This window comes from Aulonocara stuartgranti (assembly GCF_965226115.1).
Source record: "Aulonocara stuartgranti genome assembly, chromosome: 19".
Taxonomy (NCBI): domain Eukaryota; kingdom Metazoa; phylum Chordata; class Actinopteri; order Cichliformes; family Cichlidae; genus Aulonocara; species Aulonocara stuartgranti.
The window spans coordinates 17,149,286-17,174,648 of record NC_138955.1 but is presented as its reverse complement, the minus strand read 5'-3'; the positions used below and the strand labels follow the sequence as shown (position 1 = coordinate 17,174,648).

Sequence of the window (25,363 nt, the reverse complement as noted above, 5' to 3'; positions counted from 1 at the left end):
TGTCGTCATAAATACACATTCCTTAACCGTTTATTAATAGGACCTTTGAGCTCAACGGTAATTAATTAGTAGTTGTCATGGTCCTGGGCCATGTGGGCCCAGTATTCTTAGTTTCCATGTATTTTTGTATTTCGTTCCTTATTTAGACCGTGTTTTCTGAGTTGCCCTGTTGTGTTGTTCCCTAAGTGTTTTCCCTTCATGGCTTTTACCCCCTGTGTGCCCCTCTGTGTATCTGTGAGCCCTCGTCTCTCCTTATGTTTTATTCCATGTTTCCCCTGCCCTTTATGTCTAAGTTCTCCCCGTGCTCTCTCCCCCCTGTGTGCCCTCTATATATTTATGAGCCCTCGTCTCCCTTTGTGGTTGTTTCATGTTTCCCCAGCCTGTTATGTCTGTGTTTTCCCCGTGCTCTCTCTCCTCCTGTCTGAACCTCTGTGCCTGTACCCGTCAGTGTTATGTTCACTCCGCCCTGTCTCGTTATGGTTATCTGTGTCACCTGTGTTCCCCGTGTGTTCCCACTTTCCTCGTTAACCCTCTGTGTATTTCTGTCTGCGTCTTCCTCTGTTCGGCGTCGCGTTCTCCCTCATGCCGTGTGTGGTTCTCCCCGTGTCTTCCAGTATATGTTTCTTTAGCTTTTCCCAGTTTAGTGTAGTTTTGTATTGCTTTTTGTATCATCATTATTGTTTATCACTTATCAGCAATAAAGCTGCATTTTGAGTTTATCCCCCGTGTGTGTGAGTCTGCAATTTGGGTCCTCATCCTGCCTGCCACACGGCCGAAACATGACAGAAGAACGCGACCACAACATGGACCCAGCAGTTCACAACCCCTCCGCGGACCTCCAGGACGACGCGAACATGTCGGACCCAGCGACACGGAGGAGGGGGATCGTCCGGACAGTGGAGTCTCTCTGCGACAAGTGGCTGCACTGTTCCAGTGAGGAGGAACGAGAGGAGTTCGCCCGCCAAATAGAGGTGTGCGTATCTGTGTTCCCCTGGTTATGGGAGACGCTGCACCCCCTCGTCAGCGACTTTCTCGCCTCCACCCTCCAACTCCGTCCGCAGGAGCAGCGGCCCGGTGGGCGTACACCTTCACCAGAGCCGTGCCGTTGCGCCGTTTCCCCGCTGTCTCATGAGCCAGTAGCGGTCAGAGTTGGAACGGTGAGGCTCGCCACAGACACACCTTCCGCCCGCACCCCGCCGGCTTCCGCGTCTTCACCGCGGTCTGGCCGCACGGCGTGGCGCACGGAGACAACGGAAGCCATAGACTTTGGCGAGGAAGAGCGGCAGCAGGTGTTACGGGCTTATCGGGAGGACGAGCTCCGGCGGAAACCCTGGCTCATCCCGGAGGAGGACCTCTCACCTGCTGCACAGCCTACCAGCCGCTCGCCGTCTCCGATCCGCTTAGGCTATTTTTCGCCTGCCTCATTTCTGGCAAGGATGGGGGCGGACGACGGGGAACTCACCACTACGTCACCCTCTGTGTTGGCGCCATCAGCGCCCATCGCGCCAGCTTCCTCTGCTCGAAGGGGGCGGCGCGCCCGCCGCCATAAACCGGACAATGCTAAGACTACAAAACATGAAGTGGACGGCGGGTTCATCTTTGATAGAGCTATTTTTGTCGACCCTGAGCCTGCCATTTCTCGGACAGTTTTTTCTGAGCCTGCTCCTTTTCCTGCTCGTGTTTCTCCTCCCAGGTCAGTTCAGTTAGCTCCCTCGCAGCCCCTCACAACTCAGTTAGCACCCTCGCAGCCACCCTCAGTTCAGTTAGCCCCCTCGCAGCCACCCTCAGTTCAGTTAGCCCCCGCTGCCTGGTATTTTCAGCATCGGCATCTTTTCCCGTCTAGGTTTATCGCCAAATCATTCGATCCTCCCTTAAGAAAGAGACTGCATCCTCGCTGCCTTCACCCCAGTACACCAGTGTCACCCCCGGTTCAGGCCCCAGTAGCTCCAGTGCCGCCTGTTTCAGTTCAGGTCCCAGTAGCTCCAGTGCCGCCTGTTTCAGTTCAGGCCCCAGTAGCTCCAGAGCCACCTTCTGCTACGCCTAGTCCAGCCTGTGCTTCGTCAGCTGCAGCCTCAGAGCCTTCGTCAGCTGCAGCCTCAGAGCCTTCGTCAGCTGCAGCCTCAGAGCCTTCGTCAGCTGCAGCCTCAGAGCCTTCGCCCGCTGCAGCAGCCTCAGAGCCTTCGCCCGCTGCAGCAGCCTCAGAGCCTTCGCCCGCTGCAGCAGCCTCAGAGCCTTCGCCCGCTGCAGCAGCCTCCGAGCCTTCGCCCGCTGCAGCAGCCTCCGAGCCTTCGTCAGCTGCAGCAGCCTCCGAGCCTTCGCCCGCTGCAGCAGCCTCCGAGCCTTCGCCCGCTGCAGCAGCCTCCGAGCCTTCGTCAGCTGCAGCAGCCTCCGAGCCTTCGTCAGCTGCAGCAGCCTCCGAGCCTTCGTCAGCTGCAGCAGCCTCGGAGCCCATTCAGCCACCTTCCTCGTCAGCTGGGGGTTCGGGAGAACCGCACCAGCCTCATGCCACGTCAGCTGGAGGGTCCGAGGGGCCCGTTCAGCCTCCTGTCTCCGCTGGAGGGTCCGAGGGGCCCGTTCAGCCTCCTGTCTCCGCTGGAGGGTCCGAGGGGCCCGTTCAGCCTCCTGTCTCCGCTGGAGGGTCCGAGGGGCCCGTTCAGCCTCCTGTCTCCGCTGGAGGGTCCGAGGGGCCCGTTCAGCCTCACGCCGCATCAGCTGGAGGGCCCGAGGAGCCTGTCCAGCCGCCATCTGCGACCGCCTCGTCATCACCTGGCCCGGCTATATCCGCCTGTGCTTCTGCTACGCCTGGCCCGGCCTCAGCCTCTGCAACCTCGCCTGGCCCGGCCTCCGAGCCTTCGTCTGCTGCAGCCTCTTCAGAGCCTTCGTCTGCCGCAGCCTCCTCTTCAGAGCCTTCGTCTGCCGCAGCCTCCTCTTCAGAGCCTTCGTCTGCCGCAGCCTCCTCTTCAGAGCCTTCGTCTGCCGCAGCCTCCTCTTCAGCTGCCTCGTCTGGTCCAGCATCCTCATCAGCTGCCTCGTCTGGTCCAGCATCCTCATCAGCTGCCTCGTCTGGTCCAGCATCCTCATCAGCTGCCTCGTCTGGTCCAGCATCCTCATCAGCTGCCTCGTCTGGTCCAGCATCCTCATCAGCTGCCTCGTCTGGTCCAGCATCCTCATCAGCTGCCTCGTCTGGTCCAGCATCCTCATCAGCTGCCTCGCCTGGTCCCGCCTCAGAGCCTTCGCCCGCTGCAGCAGCCTCCGAGCCTTCGTCAGCTGCAGCAGCCTCCGAGCCTTCGTCAGCTGCAGCAGCCTCCGAGCCTTCGTCAGCTGCAGCAGCCTCCGAGCCTTCGTCAGCTGCAGCAGCCTCCGAGCCTTCGTCAGCTGCAGCAGCCTCCGAGCCTTCAGCCTGTGCTTCGTCTGGTCCTGTGCCCACCGGGCCATGGCCAGCACGCCTGACACTGGAGAGCCGCCGCTGCCTTCCGCGCGGCCGGCCCCCTGAACTGCTCCGTCGTCTCCTCCGCCGCCGCCGCTGCTTTCCGCGCGGCCGGCCCCCTGAACTGCTCCGTCGTCTCCTCCGCCGCCGCCGCTGCCTTCCGCGCGGCCGGCCCCCTGAACTGCTCCGTCGTCTCCTCCGCCGCCGCCGCTGCCTTCCGCGCGGCCGGCCCCCTGAACTGCTCCGTCGTCTCCTCCGCCGCCGCCGCTGCCTTCCGCGCGGCCGGCCCCCTGAACTGCTCCGTCGTCTCCTTCGCCGCCGCCGCTGCCTTCCGCGCGGCCGGCCTCCGGACCAGCTCTGCCACCTGTGCCACCCGCCTGGTCGGCCCCCCGACCGTGTGACCCGTGAACTCTTGTGCCTGTGGGCTCTGGGTCGGCCCCCTGAACTTTATTTTGACTATGGTCGTGTGCTCCTGTGTTTTCTGTTGTTTGTTTTGTTTCCCGTTCTGGTCCCTCCGTCCTGGTCCCCCGCCTCCCGCCCTGGGTGGGTTGTTTTCTGTTTTTGTTTTTGTTTCTCGGGTTTGGGCTGTCGGGAGCCAGCCCTTTAGGGGGGGGTGATGTCATGGTCCTGGGCCATGTGGGCCCAGTATTCTTAGTTTCCATGTATTTTTGTATTTCGTTCCTTATTTAGACCGTGTTTTCTGAGTTGCCCTGTTGTGTTGTTCCCTAAGTGTTTTCCCTTCATGGCTTTTACCCCCTGTGTGCCCCTCTGTGTATCTGTGAGCCCTCGTCTCTCCTTATGTTTTATTCCATGTTTCCCCTGCCCTTTATGTCTAAGTTCTCCCCGTGCTCTCTCCCCCCTGTGTGCCCTCTATATATTTATGAGCCCTCGTCTCCCTTTGTGGTTGTTTCATGTTTCCCCAGCCTGTTATGTCTGTGTTTTCCCCGTGCTCTCTCTCCTCCTGTCTGAACCTCTGTGCCTGTACCCGTCAGTGTTATGTTCACTCCGCCCTGTCTCGTTATGGTTATCTGTGTCACCTGTGTTCCCCGTGTGTTCCCACTTTCCTCGTTAACCCTCTGTGTATTTCTGTCTGCGTCTTCCTCTGTTCGGCGTCGCGTTCTCCCTCATGCCGTGTGTGGTTCTCCCCGTGTCTTCCAGTATATGTTTCTTTAGCTTTTCCCAGTTTAGTGTAGTTTTGTATTGCTTTTTGTATCATCATTATTGTTTATCACTTATCAGCAATAAAGCTGCATTTTGAGTTTATCCCCCGTGTGTGTGAGTCTGCAATTTGGGTCCTCATCCTGCCTGCCACACGGCCGAAACATGACAGTAGTGGAAATAATTTCTGGTAGCATCACAGAAATGTAGCAGTGACAATAATATTGTATGCTGTAATCGTACTGGACAATTAGTGATACAAAAAACCTGTTTTATCCTGTGAATAAAAGTATATGTTTTTGTCAATGTACCATAATAACAGAAGCGAAACGCAATATTGTGTCAGGACAATTCACTATTTATGCACAATAAATAAAGGAGCATAGCGCGACAATTTCTGTTCAGCGCCAGACTTGCTTGTAACCTATATCACCAATTATGTTAAGAAAAATGACGCATTAACTACAACAGCAGACTGACCTTTGTGTAAATGCTTGGAGCAGACTAACCTGTGAGCTGGAGTGTTCTGGGACGTTATATTTGGTCTTAGAATGGCTGCAATCCAGGACACCCGTCGCCTCTTTGTTACTTCGGAAACATGGCTCGAACAATTTCTCTTCAACGACGTAATCCGATAACAACCGATCTCTTTACCCGTCGGCTTCCCGTGGCTGTCATGCGACCGGCTATTGCAGTTAATAATACAACAGCTTCTTGACATTTGTGTTTCTTTTTATCGCTGTATAACTGATTTTAATTGAAAGCCTAGTACCGCTTGCCACGAGTTCCCAGAATCCTTTGCGGTTCTACCCGTGAATGACGTCACATTTTCAATCTCTATATAATATGCATGTTAAATTTTATATTTGGGGTAAAATATCAAGTCTTTTCAAGTAAACCGGTTCAAGTCCAATTCAAGTCCCAAGTCATTGGTGTAAAAGTCCAAGTCAAGTCACAAGTCTTAGGACATTTTTTCAAGTCAAGTCTAAAGTCATAAAATTAATGACTCGAGTCTGACTCGAGTCCAAGTCATGTGACTCGAGTCCACACCTCTGCTGATTCCTGACGCCGTGGGAAGCCAGCACCGAAGTCTGTCGACAGCCCTCTTAGATGAGGAGAGAGCCCCAGGACGTGCATTCGGGTCTGGGCCGGTGTTTTTAATCTGGTCCACGGCGGTGGGATTCAGTCCGATGATCTGAACCACCAGTGAGAAGTCGGAGGGGGAGAAACACTATTTTGGTATATAAAACGGCCACAAAGGTTTAAAGAAATGTGATAAAATAGGTTTAAGTTCGCCAAAAGGAACTGTGTTTTGACTAGTTTTAGAGGTAGCTGAAATTACTTCGTGACAAATTAGCGCGCAAATGTCTATATGTGTGTATGTGTCTGGAAGTAAGTTGATTTTACAGCACAATACGCTGCTGAACTACTTCTATTTTTGTTTTCTTTGCTGAGGCTCACGTACTGGTGACAAAGGAGAACGGTTGAGTTTCATCTCATAAAACTGATACCGTTTCACCGTTAGGGTGAAGTCGAAGGCCGTATCAGTAAACCACTCTGAAGTCAAGCGTGCCAGCGACGGCCCAGCAAAATCGTTGAAAATGGGGAATAAACAAGTAAAATTAACACCTGATGAGGAATAGTTAGAAAAACAACAAACCGGAGCAGGTAAAATAAGTGCAAATAGGTGGAGAAATCCACAAGAAGCAAAAAAAAAAACAAAAACGCAGATTCTTTAGATTGCCCTGATCAACAACAGCCGGTGCTCCAGACCATTAATTTAACCAGTTGTTAATAGTAATCTGCATTAAGCTCAGGGTTGCTCAAATTCAGTACAATGACATATGAAGTAAAATAGGTAAATATTTAAACTAATGACGTGCATAGAGGCACTTGACCTGTTTGAAAGACTGTCGTCTTGGTTCACATATAGAGCACACCTATGAAAACGACTAATATGCTGAACCCTGTATGAAACAGCTGAAAACTACTGGAGAAGCTGAATTGAATATGAAAGTGCAAGTCTTTGCCACTGTGTGGGGCAAAGCACGCAACCACTGTGAGGTTGCGTTGCGGTCTCTTCTGAGCTGATGAGCAAGCTACACATTATCAGATCGAGATCTGGCTGAGAACTCATAAAAGAGAGGGAAACAGAACTATGATAACTGTGATAACTGGAGTGTACAGAGTTTCCGTGAGCAGTTTTTCTGCATCTTGACTCATGTGTGTGGAGTGTTTATAGCATCAGCATCATGTTTCTGTTTATTTGTTTTGTTGGGTTGAAAAATAGTTAAATAAACTTGTGATCATATTTATGGATCACCATGGCACATAACATCAGCCATGTGATTTATTTACGCAGATGAAAAAGTGAGTGTGAATGTGTTTGACGTCACGGTGTCTTTGTGCGCTGTGTAAAAAGTAATTGCCTCTGATTGTGAGAGCGGTGATTCTGCAGGTCACCAGCTATTTAAAAAAAATTAAAAATTAAAAAATTAAAAAAGAGTGAAAAAGAGAAAAAATTCACATTGTAGATAAAAAATAATAATAAGAAAAAGGTTTTGTGTTGATCAGCCAAGAACAACTACAATCTCATTTTCTGCTTTTAAGCAAGGACTGTTCACAAAAACAGAAAGAGAGAGATGTGTGTTGATTAAGCAGTGATAATAATAATGAAAACCTCTTAGTTTGTCACTTTCAGGTGAAAAGCAGACCTGAATCAATTTTCCACATGCAGCAGTCGGAAGAAAGTTATAGTTTAACATCATTGGAAACATTCAGGCCAAGTTTCTGGCTAACTTATTTACAGCACCATGTGTTTCTCAAACTCACAAGCGAGCTCTCACTCCTCCCAAGGAAGACAAGGAATGCAGCTCCAAGGAGCAATAACATGGCAGATAAAGAGACAGCAGCAAAGTCCTGAGAAAAGAGTCCCAGCAAGCAGCAGCAGTGTGGACAAACAGCATCAGAGAAGAAGAGCAAACCCATCATCCTGCCTGATTGGATGAATGGCACCGTGTTTACAACAAGCTGAAACTTCACTATGCATGTGAAGAAAACTTTTGAGGAGAACTGAGGACACTGTTGGAGTTTGACATTTGCCACCTTTGGAGAAAATGGCAAGAAGAGACAGTGAAACACAGGACAAAGCTGAAAGAGAACTGCCGGCTATTGGACTGTTGAAGTGGGAGAGAACACAGAGTGAGAGTAAGTAGAACACAGAGTGCTGGTGTTAAATGTGGGAAATCAAAATTTGGGTTAGCAAACCTGGGAAAAACAAAACTGACTGTTTAAGTGGCAAAATTGTGAAGGAGTCTGAAACACTGCAAAAAGAAACATATCGTTAGCTTCATAGCATAAGTGCCTAAGTCATTGACTTAGTCAAATGACTTAGGCACTTATGCTATGAAGCTAACGATATACAAAATCACACACACAAGCAGAACATGCATTACTACTAACCCTACTAACACTTCCAAACACAAGAGAGCTTATGAAGATTAGACAACATCTTAAGCATGTGAGTCTGTTTATCATCTTGTCCAAGTCACTTAGTGTGATGAGAAGTGATGCAAAGATCAGTGGACTCATAGCACATCAGTTACAAAATGATTAATTAATAGCAGAGAAATGTGTAGGAAAGGCAGATTTAAGAACATGCTCTGCTGGATATGCAGCTCCAATCTGCCTAATAACACAAATGCACATGCAATGGAAATTAGCTTGTTATCTCTCATCAGTGATAAAAGTCTAAATTTAGCAGACACTTGTTATCAAATGCTGAATTTATCCAGTGCAAAAAATTGACTCTCTAGGTTGCAGGACAACAGTTTTAACTTTCGCGGGAAAAAAGATTCTGGTTTGACCAACCAGTGATCAGACAATAAATTTAGTTGTTAATATAGTAAATTGGGAGATGCTTCCTGCTTGATTGATGCAGCACAAGTAATTTACTGTATGAGGGAAATTCTATTTTTGTGATAACATTTTGAACATGCATTTCTGTTGTCCTGTCATCTTAGTTGGTTAATAGCTGATATACAAATTAGTTGATCGTTCTTAGATTAATGAAAGGTGACTGAATTCTAGCACGAGTGAATGGGATGTTTGGAGTTTGTTAGAGTGGAGACTCTAAAACACTGAGTTTCCTGTTTTGATGTGCGAGTGAATCCTGTACCTAGATACACAACTCTGAATGCATAAGAACAAACTTCTTTTGTGAAGTGCATGACAACATGTCTCATGTTTTATGATGAAGTGAAAAACCCGGGTTTTTCACTTGTAGTGAAGGACATAGTGAAACTGCCTGTAATTTAGACAAGAGTTTCTCTCTCTGAGCCTCAGGACTGACGATTAAAACTTCAGTTTTGTCCTGGTTAAGCTGTAAAAAGTTTTCTGCCATCCAAGATCTTATATCTAAAATACAGTTAAAAAGGGCATCCATTGGTCTGGTGTCATCAGGAGACACAGAGATGTACAGCTGCGTGTCATCAGCGTAACTGTGGAAGTTCACTCCATGCCTCCTGATGACACTGCCGAGAGGGAGCATATACAAATTAAAAAGTACAGGGCCTAAAACCGACCCTTGAGGCACACCACATGTCATTTTATGGATCTTAGAGGAGCATGTATCCATACTCACCATAAAAGTTCTGTCAGAGAGATAGGAAGTGAACCAGTTGTGTACAGCACCAAGAGGCCTACCATGTGTTTCAGTCTGTTTAAAAGAATAGCGTGGTCTACTGTATCAAAGGCTGCGCTTAGATCCAGTAGCACCAGGACTGAGAGCTTTTGGGAGTCCCAGTTATATCTAAGATCATTTAAAACCTTTAGGAGAGCAGTCTCTGTGCTGTGGTTCACCCTAAATCCAGACTGGAATATCTCCAGGATCTGTCTATCATTTAGAAAATCATTAATCTGAGTAAAAACAAGTTTTTCTAAGATTTTACTTAAAAATGGTAAGTTGGATACAGGTCTGTAGTTATTAAAATCATTACAATCCAAATTGCTCTTCTTCAGAAGGGGCCTCACCACCGCCGTTTTAAAGGCAGCAGGGAAGACACCCAACTGAAGAGAGCAATTCATCATGTATAAAAGCTCAGCCTCAAAAAATCCATAAAGTGTTTTAAAGTTACTGGATTTGTGATAATTCTGTTGCTCTCTGTTTGTGATTATGACGGGTATTGTGTTGACTGTGGGAAAGAGAGGTCCGAGTCCAGAGTTTTGTGTATTACTGTTAAAAGTGGAACAAATATAGGAGCTGGGACCAGGGGAACATCAGTCAGTGGCAGACAGATCTGCAGGTAAATATATAGTTTTAATGTGCAAATATATGTTTTTAAAGAAATAAAGTTGAGTGATCACCATGTTCAATAGGATTAACTCTATGGGAACCAAGAATGCATGTACTACTATCTTCAATAAATGAAATATCTATCAGGATGGATTAAACTTTTGACATGCTATTGAAGCAAACAGTGAACAGTGGTCCATGTGTGTTCATATAGTGGGAAACTCACTAATTTGAAGGACCTTTATTAGTCCCACACGTGGGAAAACAAATTTCCCACGTGTGGGACTAATAAAGGTTATCTTATCTTATCTTATCTTATCTTTCAGGGCTGTTTTGAGGAAGAAAGAAGTGCCTGTTCAGGGCCAGGTACTTCTGAGCTTGTGAAAATGAGTGGGTGGTGCTCAAGGCTCATTATGTTGATCAAATTTAGAGGCTAGAAACACTAGAAACCAACTACCAATCAGAAGGAACATTAAACAGTGGAACAAATGAAAAATGAAAGTTAGAAATGGTTAAGGCTTTTACCCAACAGATTAAATTCATAGAGAGTTTCTTTTTCCTTCAAAGAGTGTGTGTGTGTGTGTGTGTGTGTGTGTGTGTGTGTGTGTGTGTGTGTGTGTGTGTGTGTGTGTGAGAGAGAGAGAGAGAGAGAGAGAGAGAGAGAGAAGCAAAAAAGTAGAAGGAAAAACAGAATGTGCATAAGCAGCAGTAGTCAGCAGTGTTGGTCAAGTTACTTGAAAAAAGTAATCAGTAACTAATTACTGATTACTTCCCAAAAAGGTAACTTTATTGATTACTTATTTTCAAGAGTAATTAGTTACTTAGTTACTTTTTAAAAACATGATTTACAAACTGAATAGGTAATAAAGAAATAGATCTTTCAGCCCAATTCTACTTTGTGCCTAATCCATCATATAAAATGTAATCAAATGGAAAAAGTCTCTTTTTATAATGTGTTTTATTAGTTTTAATCTTTTAACTTTATGCATCAAGCAAAAATAAAATTATATGCAACATTCACTGACTGGAAGAAATTTGTTTAACATTTAAATCTATTTTCTGCGCATTCCTGCACATAAAATAAAATAGGTTTTTGTGTTTACATTCACTCTTTCAAATAGGTGCAAGTAAAACACAGCAGAAAATAAATAAAATCAAAGACTAGCAGCCCTGTTGCTCTATTTTCACCTGTATAGCAGGAGTGGGGTAGGCAGAGGTTTACCCTGGTGCAGGTGTGCCGCAGCGGTCAGTGGAAGAATCCGCGAGTTTCTCTGTGAATTTCCCATTATGTGGTAGCGCACTCGGTTCTTGCTCGGAAGTTAAGGGGTTTTTTCCGCTGTAAAAAGAAGTTTTCTTCGCTAATGTTTTTGTTACTTTTTACTGAATGAAACTCAAAGTAAGGTCGGTACTTCCGCGCTTTAAACGCTGCACGCTCATACTCTCCCCCGCACTCAATATATTATCCATTCTTGATCTGCACACAGCTGTTGCCACGAACGTCGCACTCACTTATGTCATTGTCATGAGACACTCACAAAAGAATCACGGTTTTAGTAACGCAGTAACGCAGCGTGCTAACGGGAAAGTAACGTTAATCTAATTACCTTTTTTGCAATAGTAATCCCTTACTGTACTCATTACAAAAGTAATCGGATTACAGTAACGTGTTACTGCCCATCTCTGGTAGTCAGTCAAACAGGAAAGTGAATGAAAAGATGATGTGGTGTTAATAAAAACAAATCAGTGGATCAGAGAAATAATTATGCCAAAGCATTAATACACTTGGACAAACATCCAGACAGACCTAAAGGAATATCATGCCTCTATGAGCAGGTTTCATCCTATCAGCTGTGATTGTATTCTATGTGTACCGGCCATCAAACAAACCTGCAAATCTGATAAAGACAGAAAAAAGAAGAAGAAGAAGAAGAAGAAGAAGAAGCGGACACAGCTGAGATGTAACCTGGTCACTGCAATTTTATAAAAGCCCAAGTGTAAAACAGCTGCTGCCACCTCAGCAATGCCAGCTGGGAGCTGTGATGTTGGAAACATTGCTGGCATGATGTACGTTCTGAATGTCTATTTTGTCTACTTATTCCAAAACCTGATCCCTGCAGAAAATAGATGTAGTTGTGGGAAAATAAACCTTTTACCAGACTCCAATTAATGATACCCTTTTTGAAATGAAAAGGGTATGAAACAACAAGGTGCGGCTATCCAAATGCACTTGATTAATTGACTAATTAAAGTGTGAGGTCAGGTGCACGTCAGATGTTGACAACCCGGGACTGATGATGAGGCCAAGACGGGGGTAAAACAGAGGGAAGTTAGATATCCAAAAGCACAGAAAGGTGTGATGAAGAAAGTAGTACAACAAGCTGTTCATACCTGAGGCCTCTGAGGTATGGACTCTTGGTGGGGTTGTTCTTCTAAGAACAGACCACAACGACCTCACTGAGAAGGATCGAGTATCCACCACCGTGGCAGATGTCCAATAAAGAGTCTCAGATATGAACAGTTTGACAGCAACAGGCCCTAACATTATTTAGACGCTAACATTGTAGACACTGAGGACAGCTATAAGTACCTTTGAATACCACAGGCAAATTGGAACTACAAAGAGGCTACTGCAAAAGCTCCAACCGCCAAATACCTGCAGAGAATAAGGCAAGTACTGAGTAGTCAGCAGAATGGGAAGAAGATGGTCCAGACAATCAACACCTACACCCAGTCATTGGATACACTGATGGGATAATCAGATTTCTAAAGGAGACATCAAGAAAAGAAAGCTCCTTACCAAACATGAAGGCTTTCACCCCAAATCCAGCACCCTGAGATTAAACGCTGAGTAGAATGAAGGAGGCTGTGGACTAGTGAGAGTCAGAACCACTTTCCAAGATGAACCATCAAAGATCCACGAGTACATCATATTGAGATGTTGTGGCAGGACTTTAAGATGCTATGCATAAGAAAAATTGCTTGCAAAATAAACTGAACTGAAGCAATGTTTGTTTTTTACTGGACTGCATTCTGTGGAAACCTTTTTACCATGGCAGCAAACGGTAAGAAATATTTTTAATAAATCAGAAATCAATTATTATTGATTTAAAATGTGAACATATACATAATATATTTACAAAGTAACACGCACCTGCAACCTATAACAGAAACTTGTTTTGAGTAGATGTTCTGATTTCCAGTCAAGCACTCCAATGACTGCTTATTGGTCTTAAGGGCAGTAATAAATTAAATTAAATCTGACATGCATTAGCATTTGTGGACTATGTGACATTTAAAATGAGTCACACACACACACACACACACATATACATACATTTTATGCAAGTGACATAGGCCTAAGGGCAAACTGTGCATACTAACAAATATACTAAATAAAGGTTGTTTTTATGCACAATATGCACTATAATTTGGGGTAAATGATTTAATGTAGAACAATTCTGTTCTTGTTGTAGATTGAATTAAATATACTCTGTACCTCATCCATCCCTGGAGCCATTTGATCATTCAAAAGGTAAGACAGAATATCTCTCAGAAAACTAAGGTTACTACCAGCCCCACCTGCTCCCCATAAGAATCCTGTCAACAGCTGAATCAAAGCCAGAACTCTGATCTTTTATTGATTTGCATGAAGGTTTTCAGGTGATGTAGGTTCTGTCTCGCTCTTTTCCCAGTGCTATAACCCCATTCACTCTACCTCCACTGGTGTGCTCACATAGAAAGAATTGGACTCTGCGATTGATGCTGACTTGCTGACTACAGGGAGTGCAGAATTATTAGGCAAATGAGTATTTTGTCCACATCATCCTCTTCATGCATGTTGTCTTACTCTAAGCTGTATAGGCTCGAAAGCCTACTACCAATTAAGCATATTAGGTGATGTGCATCTCTGTAATGAGAAGGGGTGTGGTCTAATGACATCAACACCCTATATCAAGTGTGCATAATTATTAGGCAACGTCCTTTCCTTTGGCAAAATGGGTCAAAAGAAGGACTTGACAGGCTCAGAAAAGTCAAAAATTGTGAGATATCTTGCAGAGGGATGCAGCAGTCTCAAAATTGCAAAGCTTCTGAAGCGTGATCATCGAACAATCAAGCGTTTCATTCAAAATAGTCAACAGGGTCGTAAGAAGCGTGTGGAAAAACCAAGGCGCAAAATAACTGCCCATGAACTGAGAAAAGTCAAGCGTGCAGCTGCCAAGATGCCACTTGCCACCAGTTTGGCCATATTTCAGAGCTGCAACATCACTGGAGTGCCCAAAAGCACAAGGTGTGCAATACTCAGAGACATGGCCAAGGTAAGAAAGGCTGAAAGACGACCACCACTGAACAAGACACACAAGCTGAAACGTCAAGACTGGGCCAAGAAATATCTCAAGACTGGTTTTTCTAAGGTTTTATGGACTGATGAAATGAGAGTGAGTCTTGATGGGCCAGATGGATGGGCCCGTGGCTGGATTGGTAAAGGGCAGAGAGCTCCAGTCCGACTCAGACGCCAGCAAGGTGGAGGTGGAGTACTGGTTTGGGCTGGTATCATCAAAGATGAGCTTGTGGGGCCATTTCGGGTTGAGGATGGAGTCAAGCTCAACTCCCAGTCCTACTGCCAGTTTCTGGAAGACACCTTCTTCAAGCAGTGGTACAGGAAGAAGTCTGCATCCTTCAAGAAAAACATGATTTCCATGCAGGACAATGCTCCATCACACGCGTCCAAGTACTCCACAGCGTGGCTGGCAAGAAAGGGTATAAAAGAAGAAAAACTAATGACATGGCCACCTTGTTCACCTGATCTGAACCCCATTGAGAACCTGTGGTCCATCATCAAATGTGAGATTTACAAGGAGGGAAAACAGTACACCTCTCTGAACAGTGTCTGGGAGGCTGTGGTTGCTGCTGCACGCAATGTTGATGGTGAACAGATCAAAACACTGACAGAATCCATGGATGGCAGGCTTTTGAGTGTCCTTGCAAAGAAAGGTGGCTATATTGGTCGCTGATTTGTTTTTGTTTTGTTTTTGAATGTCAGAAATGTATATTTGTGAATGTGGAGATGTTATATTGGTTTCACTGGTAAAAAATAAATAATTGAAATGGGTATATATTTGTTTTTTCTTAAGTTGCCTAATAATTCTGCACAGTAATAGTCACCTGCACACACAGATATCCCCCTAAAATAGCTAAAACTAAAAACAAACTAAAAACTACTTCCAAAAACATTCAGTTTTGATATTAATGAGTTTTTTGGGTTCATTGAGAACATGGTTGTTGTTCAATAATAAAATTATTCCTCAAAAATACAACTTGCCTAATAATTCTGCACTCCCTGTATGATCCTATACTTTTCCCTCTGGATATCCATGGACACCAATTCAAGAGTTGTTGACATGTGTGATGGGTGCTCAGTCATCCAGGTAAGGAAATCCCAGAAAGTTTATTTTCTTCATCCTGATATTGGGTTTTCAATGGGAGAAGCGTTTCATTACTTGTCAAGTGACTTCTTCAGTCTCAGCAGGTTGAAATTCTAAATTGACTCGTCATTATATAGCGCTTTTCTATTCTACTTGAGCACTCAAAACCTCTCACACTGACCTACAAGCACTTTTCTACGCGTAAGGGTTTTCCATTTAACAGTCCCACAGTCATACAGTCACACTCTGATAAATGCATCAAAGAACAACTTGGGCTTCAGTATCTTGCCCAGGCATGCTTTGGCATGGAGACTGGAGGAGCCAGGGATCAAACTGCCAACCTTCCAATTACTAGATGACCTGCTCTAACTCCTGAGCTACAGCCACCCCCAGAGGTCATTTGGTGATCATTAATATGCAAATTGTCATGACCATTGATCAATGGTCATGAGTACCATTCAGGGAGCTGGGCAATGGCTGCAATCACTGCACTGTAAGATGGTTAAAGATGTACCCATAGGCCCCTCCTAAGGGGATAGTAGTCTGTATGATGGCTTTAACAATCAATATATAGGATACAGGAAAGAGCTGTTAAAGCTACATTAGCAAGAGAGGTTATGATGAGCAAGCAGGAGTTTGGTTTCATACTGAGAAACAGCACTATAGATACAAAATTTGCTTTGACAGCGTTAATAAGTAAGAATACTGAAGATCCTAAGGAACTGCACTATGTCTAGAGAAAGCATTGATCTGTGCAGATGACATTGTAATCTCCAGTGAGAGTAGGGAGCAGGTGGAAGAGAGCCTGCAGAGCTGGAGGTCTGCATTGGAAAGAAGAAGATTGAAAGTAAGGAGAAGCAAGACAGAATGCATTTGTGTGTGAGGGAAACAGGTGTAACACTGAATCTACAAGGAGTAAAGGGAATGAAAATGTATTATTTTTAATACTTAGGGGTCAACTGTCCAAAGCAATGGACAGTCTAAAAGAGAGGGGAAGAACAGAACAGAGTACAGGCAGGGTGGAGTGGGTGGAGAGGAGTCTCTGGGGTGATTTGGGACAGAAGGATGGTGGCAAGGGAGGTTTACAAAATGGCAGTGAGACCTGCTATGCTATGTGCGATTTGGAATGATGGCACTGAAAAAAAGACAGGAGGAAGAGCAGAAGGTGGCAGAGTTGAAGATGTTACTATTTTCTTTGGGAGTGACCAGAATAAATAGGATTAGAAATGTTTAGAAATGAAGTACATCTATTACTATGGCTGTCTTTCTCTGCTTGTCCACCACTACTATCTCTGATTGGTAGCTATCACCAGTTTGTCTGTTTTTATCTTGAAGTCCCACAGGATCTTAGCCTGCTCATTCTCGACCACCCTAGGGCGCATATCTCATTTTGACCTTGGGACCACCAGGTCATACTCGGCACAGATGTTCCTGTATACTGTGCCAACCACTTGGTTTTGGCGTACCATGTATGCCCTGCCTGCTAGAACCTAGCACTCTTCTGGATAGTCTCAGGGGCGTCTTTACACAGCATGAACATGGAGTCTTATCTACTGTGGTAAACCCCTGCCTCTATTGATCTTTTGCTTAGAGGTTGTTTCTGTGCTGCCATGATTCATGCATCTGTGCTGTCTTTCAGTCCAGTTTTGTCCAGCCATTGGTAGGACTTCTCCATTTCAGCCATTTCTTCTATTTCTCTGTGGTGGCTTTTGCTTTCTACAGATGATATTATGTAGAATGAGCTGGAGAAGACTACTGGGATATGGCAGGGAATCAATATATGGTTCAAGGACAGAAGACTGACAAGGGTAGTGTAAGATTGATTTCCATGTTCATTGGATCAACACAAATATTTGAAGATTACAGTTTTGTTTCTGAAAAAATATATATCTTTGAACCTCAGTAAAGAGCTTTGCTGAACATACAATAACAGTGGCAGTAGAATGAAAGGTCATGATGACACAACTTGCTTAACATCGACAGTTTAATTCACTTCTGCCACGGTGAAAAATAACCCAGTTTGATGGAAATCCATCAGGGCAGAAAAAGCATATTCAGAAAAATTATGCCTCCCCTACAATACATTTTTTTTATAAACTTCACAGACAAATGCAAATGACTTTTAAGACAATGCTGCTGAATACATAATTCCTCTCAAAGCACTGCTGTTGTTCAGTGAGATTTTTACTTTTTGACAAATACACTAATCGTTTTCCTTTTGCTTTTACTTATCTCTGTTATAAAGCAAGTGAAGGAACAAAATGGTGTGATGGACACAGGGGAGAAACATATTTGCAACAAAGTAGATTCATTGGCAACAAGTGGATAATTACGTATTAGGTTACACAAAATTACACAAAAAACCGATACACAAAATTCACGGTTCGGTTCGGTTCAATACTTTGGTGTCACGGTTTGATATTTTTTCGATACAAAAAAAATGTTCATGCCTTTTTAATTTGTCATTTATTAAAATTATAAATATATATTTGAACTCAAAAGTACAGTTTTTAAATTTAACCCTAACCCTTGTGCATGTTTTTTATTTTGACAGCGAATGTGCACCTGCAGACCACTTATGTGCAGCCCTGGTTATTTAGCTTGTCATATTGCAGCCACAGAAATTATTTTGTCCATGAAACCATAAAGCTGCACTTTCTTTTTGCCTTATAGTCTGATTTGTCATAACTTCTCCGTTTTGTGGTAAGCTTTTCTTTGGCTGTCACTTCTTCACCCTGACCTGTCTTATTTGGCTCAGCAGAACTAAAATATAAATCCTGCTGCTTTTACACACGCACTCACATAAGCTCAGCGATTCTCTGCGCGATCAACCTCTCACATGTTTAAGCTGCGGGAGATTTCACTTGTCATGTTTGCATAGTAAGCTAACGATTAATAAGACGATGTCAGAGGAATTGGTGCACAAATTATCATCACTCACAGATCAGTGCTGTCGCTCTCTATACACAGTTCGCACGATTGCAAAGTGAAAGCAAAAAAACAAGCGCAAATTCAAACGCGATTTCAATATGTCACATATTGACAGTGGCTCACCGATGCCAATGACATAATTACCCAGCTACATTTCTGAAAGAATGCAAAAGCATTGACATATATTTTTCCTTCCTACAATAGCCCGACGGGCAGGGCAGAGATAGATTTTGGTACCCCGACTGAAAAAATCGCTAGCCCCGGGACGTCGGGCTAGCGATATTGCGAGCCCTGTATCTGATTGAGGAATCACTCATCTTTGGAAAAGAGAGTTTATTACAGAGAAATGTCTCTTTCCAAAATAAAAGCTATACTATCCGCTTCTTCTGGGCTATATTCTCAGCAGCATAAGGAGAATCATGTGCTAACAGCTGTCTAAATGACTCGGCTAAAGTTAGTAGCATGCTTGTTGTTTTTGTCTTTGCACTAGGATGATGTCGGCGTAAATGTGCAGTCATATTCGTTGTGTTCCCACTAGTGCTTTCAGGTTAATCTCATTGAAATGACCTTAACGCCACAACACGGCAAATCTCTGTTAACGAGCTACCGCCGATCGCCCCGTGCATGGGGCTAGACGGCCAACACGTTAACGAGCTAACTGCGCTAACACACTAGTTCCCACCCATGTAATTGAGCATTGCGTGGCACATCCAACATACTGTTTTACTTTAGTCCATGACTCGCTTACCTTCAGGGTCATACGTCACATGAAAACCAAAATAATTCCAAACGCCAGATCTGAATGAGGGTGGGGGAGGTCCATGTTGCAAGGAAAGCTTAACTTCTGTCTTGCTAGCTTCCCCTGCGCTCTTCCTTCTGACTATGCTGTCTGTGTTGAGCGCTCAGTGGATCTGCGCTCGACAGTGCAGCCTAGGCGGAGTAGTCGAACGCAGATTCACTGAGCGCTCAACACAGACAGCATCGTCAAAAGGAAAGTTGATGAAATAAATTACAAATGTTGTATTGTTCGATACATATGCGTACCGAACCGAAAGCACTGTATCGAACGGTTCAATATCGATACGAATATCGTTGCACCCCTAGTATTAGGTGTTTCTCAGAAGTACAGATGGACAAAGATCTGCTGACTTTGGGATTCTAGTGTTCATGTACACCCGTGTTTCCCAACCACTGTGCCGCAGCACATAGGTGTGCCGTGAGAAATGATCAGGTGTGCCATGGAAGATCATCTGGTTCCACCTGATTAGTACTCTGAATGACTGGCTTGAGTAACGGGAGACCAATTACATTCTCTTCCACTAGAGGGCAGTACAACTGCCTGCTCTAATTAAATGGGTTGCCAACTGCCAGTAAAACAGAACAAGACGAAGAAGAAATTACATAATAGTCATGCTGCGAGTGAGACCATGCAGTGCGTAATAGCAACAGATAAATATTTGAAAAGAACAAGTAGTCAGTCTGACCTGGGTCCCGGAGAAAACTCAGACCCAGATCAAGGCCATATCATGAGTAGTGATCAGAAGAAAGCAAAAAAGATATACTGGGGACAAACCGAGCCAATTCCACTATGCCGCTATGATTTTTCTAGTGTGAAATATGTGCCGTGGGTCCAAAAGGTTGGGAAACACTGCCATACGCTATCCCAGCCACTTGGTTGTGTCTATCAGTATATGCCATTCCAGCTTGGATCTTACATCCTGGATGTTCTCTCGGACACCCAAAAGGTTGATTCTGTTCATCTGGATGTAGTATTTTCAGTGAGAGAAATGTTTTGTCACTCATCCAAGTGACTTCTTCAGTCTCTAGGACATATTTGTACAGTCTGCACACAGCAAACAGCTTTTCAGGAGTATTTCCTCATCACATCAGCTGCATCTATCTCCTCTGCTGGCCAGTGTATCATTCCAGTTGGGTATCTGATGGCCGGTAGGACGTATGTATTGATGGCTCGGATCAGTCAGATGGCTTCTCAGTACTTGTCATCAGTGTTGGTCAAGTTACTTGAAAAAAGTAATCAGTAACTAATTACTGATTACTTCCACAAAAAAGTAATCCCGTTACTTTACTGATTACTTATTTTCAAAAGTAATTAATTGCTTAGTTACTTAGTTACTTTTTAAAAACACGATTTACAACCTGAAGAGGTGATAAAGCGATAGATCTTTTAGCCCAATTCTACTTTTTCTACATAATCCATCATACAAAATGTAATCAAATGGAAAAGTCTCTTTTTTTAACTTGTTTTATCAGTTTTAATCTTTCAACTTTATGCATCAAGCAAAAATGTAATTATATGCAACATTCTCTGACTTGAATAAATACGTTTAACATTTAAACCTATTTTCTACACATTCCAGCACATAAAATAAAATATTTTTTGTGTTTACACTCACTCTTTCAAATAGATGCAAGTAAAACACAGCAGGAAATAAATAAAGTCAAAGACTCAGCGGTCCTGTTGCTCTATTTTCACCTGTAAAGCAGGAGTGGGGTAGGCGGAGGTTTATCCTGGTGCAGGTGTGCCGCGGTCAGTTGAAGAATCCGCGAGTTTCTCTGTGAAGTCGTTGCACACTCGGTGCTTGCTCGGAAGTTTAGCGGTTTTTTTCGCTGTAAAAAGAAGTTTTCTTCCCACGCATGATGGACGCTAATGTTTTTGTCACTTTTTATGGAATCAAACCCGAAGTAAGGTCAGTACTTCCACGCTTTAAACGCTGCACGCTCATACTCTCTCCCACAATCGATATATGATCCATTGTTGATCTGCACACAGCTGTTGTCACCAATGGCGCACTTGTTTATGTCACTGTCGTGAGACATTCTTGCAAAAAACCACGGTTTTAGTAACGCAGTAACGCAGCGTTCCTACGGGAATGTCACAGTGCGGCATGGCAGACCGTGGGGATATGGGGAATGAGGACCCAGGCGCGCGGTGCTCTGTGTATAAACAGTGCGTTTATTTACAGTGATGGAAACAATAACAGTAAATCCCCGTGTCGTGTCTTCCCAAAAAGTCCGTGCTCCGTGTTCTCCACTGCCGTGTGTCCACACACACCCCGTGCCTGCTGCCCTCCGATGTTCCACGCTCCTCCTGAGGGGAAAATGACAGAGGCAGCCGTCAAGGCACTTAATTCCAGATGGTAACGCGTTACTGCCCATCTCTGCTTGTCATACTATTGATATTTGGCTGTGGCTGAACTTTCTGTATCCTTATAATGGTTGCTGTTGAGCAATTGGATACTCAGGTACTTGTAACTGTCCTGCACAGTTGTGGTTAGAAGTTTTCATACATATCATTGTGGGTGTGAATGTCATGGAAGGGCTTTTAATGATTTCATTGAACTCTCCTTAAGGTTCTACGGTATATTCTAACTTGACAAGGCCAAGGCCAATTAACTTCTCGTTAGTGATCATGATTAACTGTAGGCGGTCGTTTCTCTTTGCCAGTATAAAAAGGATTTTTGACAGCACTCATTGGATTGACAAATATGCAAAACAATAGGAAAATCCAAGGTACTTAGTGAAGATCTAAGAAGGAAAATAGATTTACAGATTAAAAATGCTCCACTATGACTGTATAACTTTGCAGCTCTGCAAACACCTGCTTCTATGAGACTAATGAAATGGGGATTTTTGCAGGTATTCACTAGTTTTGTGAAGTATTTTAACTTTTGCATGATTATGTTTTGGTATGTTATTGAGAATTAATGGAAGTTGTTTGTTTATTCCTCAAGCTGAACAAGATTTTAGTGATCTATGATTAGTTTTCATGAGTGCAATGTATTTTATTCATCTCAGCTATCATTTGTCCATCATTTTTAACAACTAAGGAAAATGATAAAAATAATTTGCACCTCTGCAAGTTCTGTCAAATCAAAGTCAGCAGGGAAAAGCTTCACCTGCTCACACTTTTACGGAGCTCTCAAGATCGAACAGATCACTGACCTGTTTTCTGTGGAATGTAAATGATAATTGAAAGTTTCATGTGCTTGGCAAGACAAACAATTCCTTCATTTTTTTCCCTTATGTGCACACGCTCCCTTTGTTCAGTTTATAAACCTATTAAATACACATACCGTAAATGTCGGGCTATAAGCCGCTACTTTTTGCACAAGCTTTGAACCCTGCGGCTTTTAGTCAGGTGCGGCTTTTCTATGGATTGTCCGTGATTTTTGTCATATCGTAAGACGATTTGTTTTGTGTGTTCCGCTGTTGTACGGCACTACGTTGCCTGGCGGAAGGATCGGGGTTCAAGAGTGGTATGTTAGTCACATGTCCGTCCGCCAGGCAACGTAGTGCCGTACGAAGTAGCGCGAAAAACAAACTTCAAAGTAGCGCTACGCGTTCAGCGGGAGTCGTGGATGATGAGCGGCGATAAACTTGCAAGTTATGCCCAAAAAGCAAGTTATGCCCAACTCGACCGGTGGATTCTGACAGCGTGGAAAAGTGTGAAAACATCCACGATCACCAACGGATTTTGAAGGGCTGGACTGCTGCATGATGGAGAGGAGGACACTGCCACGGCCCTTCTGAGGGTGTTCGACTCTGACACTGACAATGAGGATTTCTTTGGTTTTGAAAGTGACAACGAAGGAGAGAAGAAGAGTGGATGACGAAGCCATCATGAGCCTGTTTGTATCCGACACTGGAGAAGAGGACTTTGGTGGTTTTAGTGCGTAGGAAGAAGAGAAAGATGGTGAATGACTGACTTTTCTTCTTGTTAAAGCTGTGTCACTGCACCTGAGCCTAAAAGGTAGGCCGAATCTATTGTTCTGGTGTGCTGTAGGTTATTGTTATGTACTACATGTGCAAATATGTACCCATAACTTGTTTTTCAAAATATTAATAAAAGTGATGTCTCCAAACAGCCATCTCTTTCCTGACAATTCCCTTTGTGCATATTCTCTTACATATGATAAGTCAACATTGAAACACCTGCGGCTTTTGGTCAGGTGCGGCTAATGTATGTACAAAACAGGATTTTCCCCTGATTTTAGCTTGTGCGGCTAATATTTAGGTGCGCTTTGTAGTCCGGGAAATACGGTAGTTGTAACTCAGTGGACATACTTTGAAATACAGGAATAGAACTCTGAGGTTCCACAATATAGCTATAATACTATATTTATAAAGCTTTGTACAGTTGGAAGAATTAGTGATGATTACTTTAAATAATTTGTTTTTATTTTTTTAATCCCTTTTGAAATATTATTTTGCCACCCCTGTGAAATGTTGTTTTTGTAAATTGCAGCATTTTTCCTTTTAATTTCCACCATTATATAATAGCACACTGTCTTCAAAAATGCTGGATCTAAATACTAGAAAAGAAAAAGTAAAAAAATATTTGTTTGTCTCCCATTATTAAAACATTTTTGAAAATGAAAGCAACAGAAAAACAACCCTAAAATAAATCAGTGAAGACAAAGAATCCATTTAAATTGGAAAACACACATTATTGATGGAAAAGTGTAGGCTAAATCTTGAAAGATGAAATGGTGTTTAGTTGATCAGCCAAGCATAATTTTTATCCAATGAAAACATGTCAAACGAGACGCAACACACTGTGTCCAAATGTCTCTCCAAATAAGTGAGATGCATAGAAGAGTTCTGCCATGGGCGTGTAACTCAGTGTCAGAAAAATAAGAGGCAAATTATGAAGAGCTTTGTACAAAATTGTTATAATAACAAAGTAATACATTGTTTATCTTCTGATAGTTGTGTACGGGTTATTTGCCAGGATTTTATCCTGGCAACAAGTGCACTCTGTCAAGAAGTATTCCACAAATAAGGCTTTCTCACTGTCAGCAGGAACATCAATCGCACTTTAATGACAGATTATACGTTTTAGGGCTCACATAATAAAAGAACAGGTTTAATTTTAAGCTGAAATATGTGTATTTATTAAATTTGCCACGTGTTACTCTTTTAGAGAATAGTAATAGCGACCTCTTTATTATTGTAGTTACTGCTCTTCTTGTCTGTGAGAGATTATCCTGTAGCTGTAAAAATACAGCTAGAAGAAGATGTGAACAGTCACCTTCTGAATACCATATGAAGGTGAACGAATAAATTCATGGGCAAATGGTTGAAAAACTAGAGACCCCATAAAATAGGCTAAAAATAATGATATGAAGGTGAAAAGAAGCCACTGAAATCAGTGACTGAGAATTTCATTTATCTATAAGCGAGCTACAAAGTCTTAATATTAACACGCTGAGGTGCTGATTCTATAAAATCTATTCACATTTGACATTTGCTGCAAATTGAACTTGGAGCTTCTGAAAAAAAAAAAAGAGAAGTCACACTCACGATATAAGCAATAAACAAACACTCCAAATGATTTTGTATATCTTGCCTCAGTTTAATAGAGCAGGATCACATTTCACACATGAGCACTCATTGTGAAAGCACTCGTTAGATTAAAGTAATTCCAAATCAGATAACACTTCATATTAACTGCACACTCTTAAGCATTAGTAAGATATTAGTAAATACGTAACACTACCATAAAACATAAGCAAAGCAACAGTAACCTAATAAATGTAACAGTATTACAGCAATTCTTGCACAAAGAATTCTGCCTCTTTGTATTAGTTGTGACTTCTTTGTAGCTTAATTTAATGAGCAAATCAAACAACAAATGCACATGTGCAGTTGTCATATTAAATGTGTTATGTATTATTAAATATAAAACAGAGTTTGCATTGCAAGGCAGCTGCTGCAGCTGTGCATAGTGTAACACTAACAGAGGATAGACATTACCTAGATTTTAAATGACAAAAAAAAACAAAAAAACACAAGTCATGTTTATGTCCATGTGTCTTTTGTCCTGCCTCAGCAGATGACTGTCTCTCCCTGAGCCTAGTTAGAATAGAATAGAATTCAACTTTATTGTCATTGCACATGCACAGGTACAGGGCAACGAAATGCAGTTTGCATCCATCCAGAAGTGCTTTAGTGATATAGATATATTACAATATATATTAGCAATAGTATAGATATGTAAGTATACTACAGAAATGGGTCTATTATGGTATGTTATAATGTACACGGTATGAAGTATGTTGTGAATATTCTATAACTAAGTATGTAAAGGCTGTAGTGAGTACAAGCTAT

The 25,363-nt window shown here is 43.4% G+C and overlaps 1 long non-coding RNA gene across 1 annotated transcript in view; it reads right to left on the bottom strand.

Annotated features, from left to right (window-relative positions):
- LOC309695834 overlaps nt 1-25,363 on the bottom strand; it is a 237,029-nt gene that overhangs the window by 136,948 nt on the left and 74,718 nt on the right. The gene's annotated exons all lie outside the window — the stretch shown is intronic.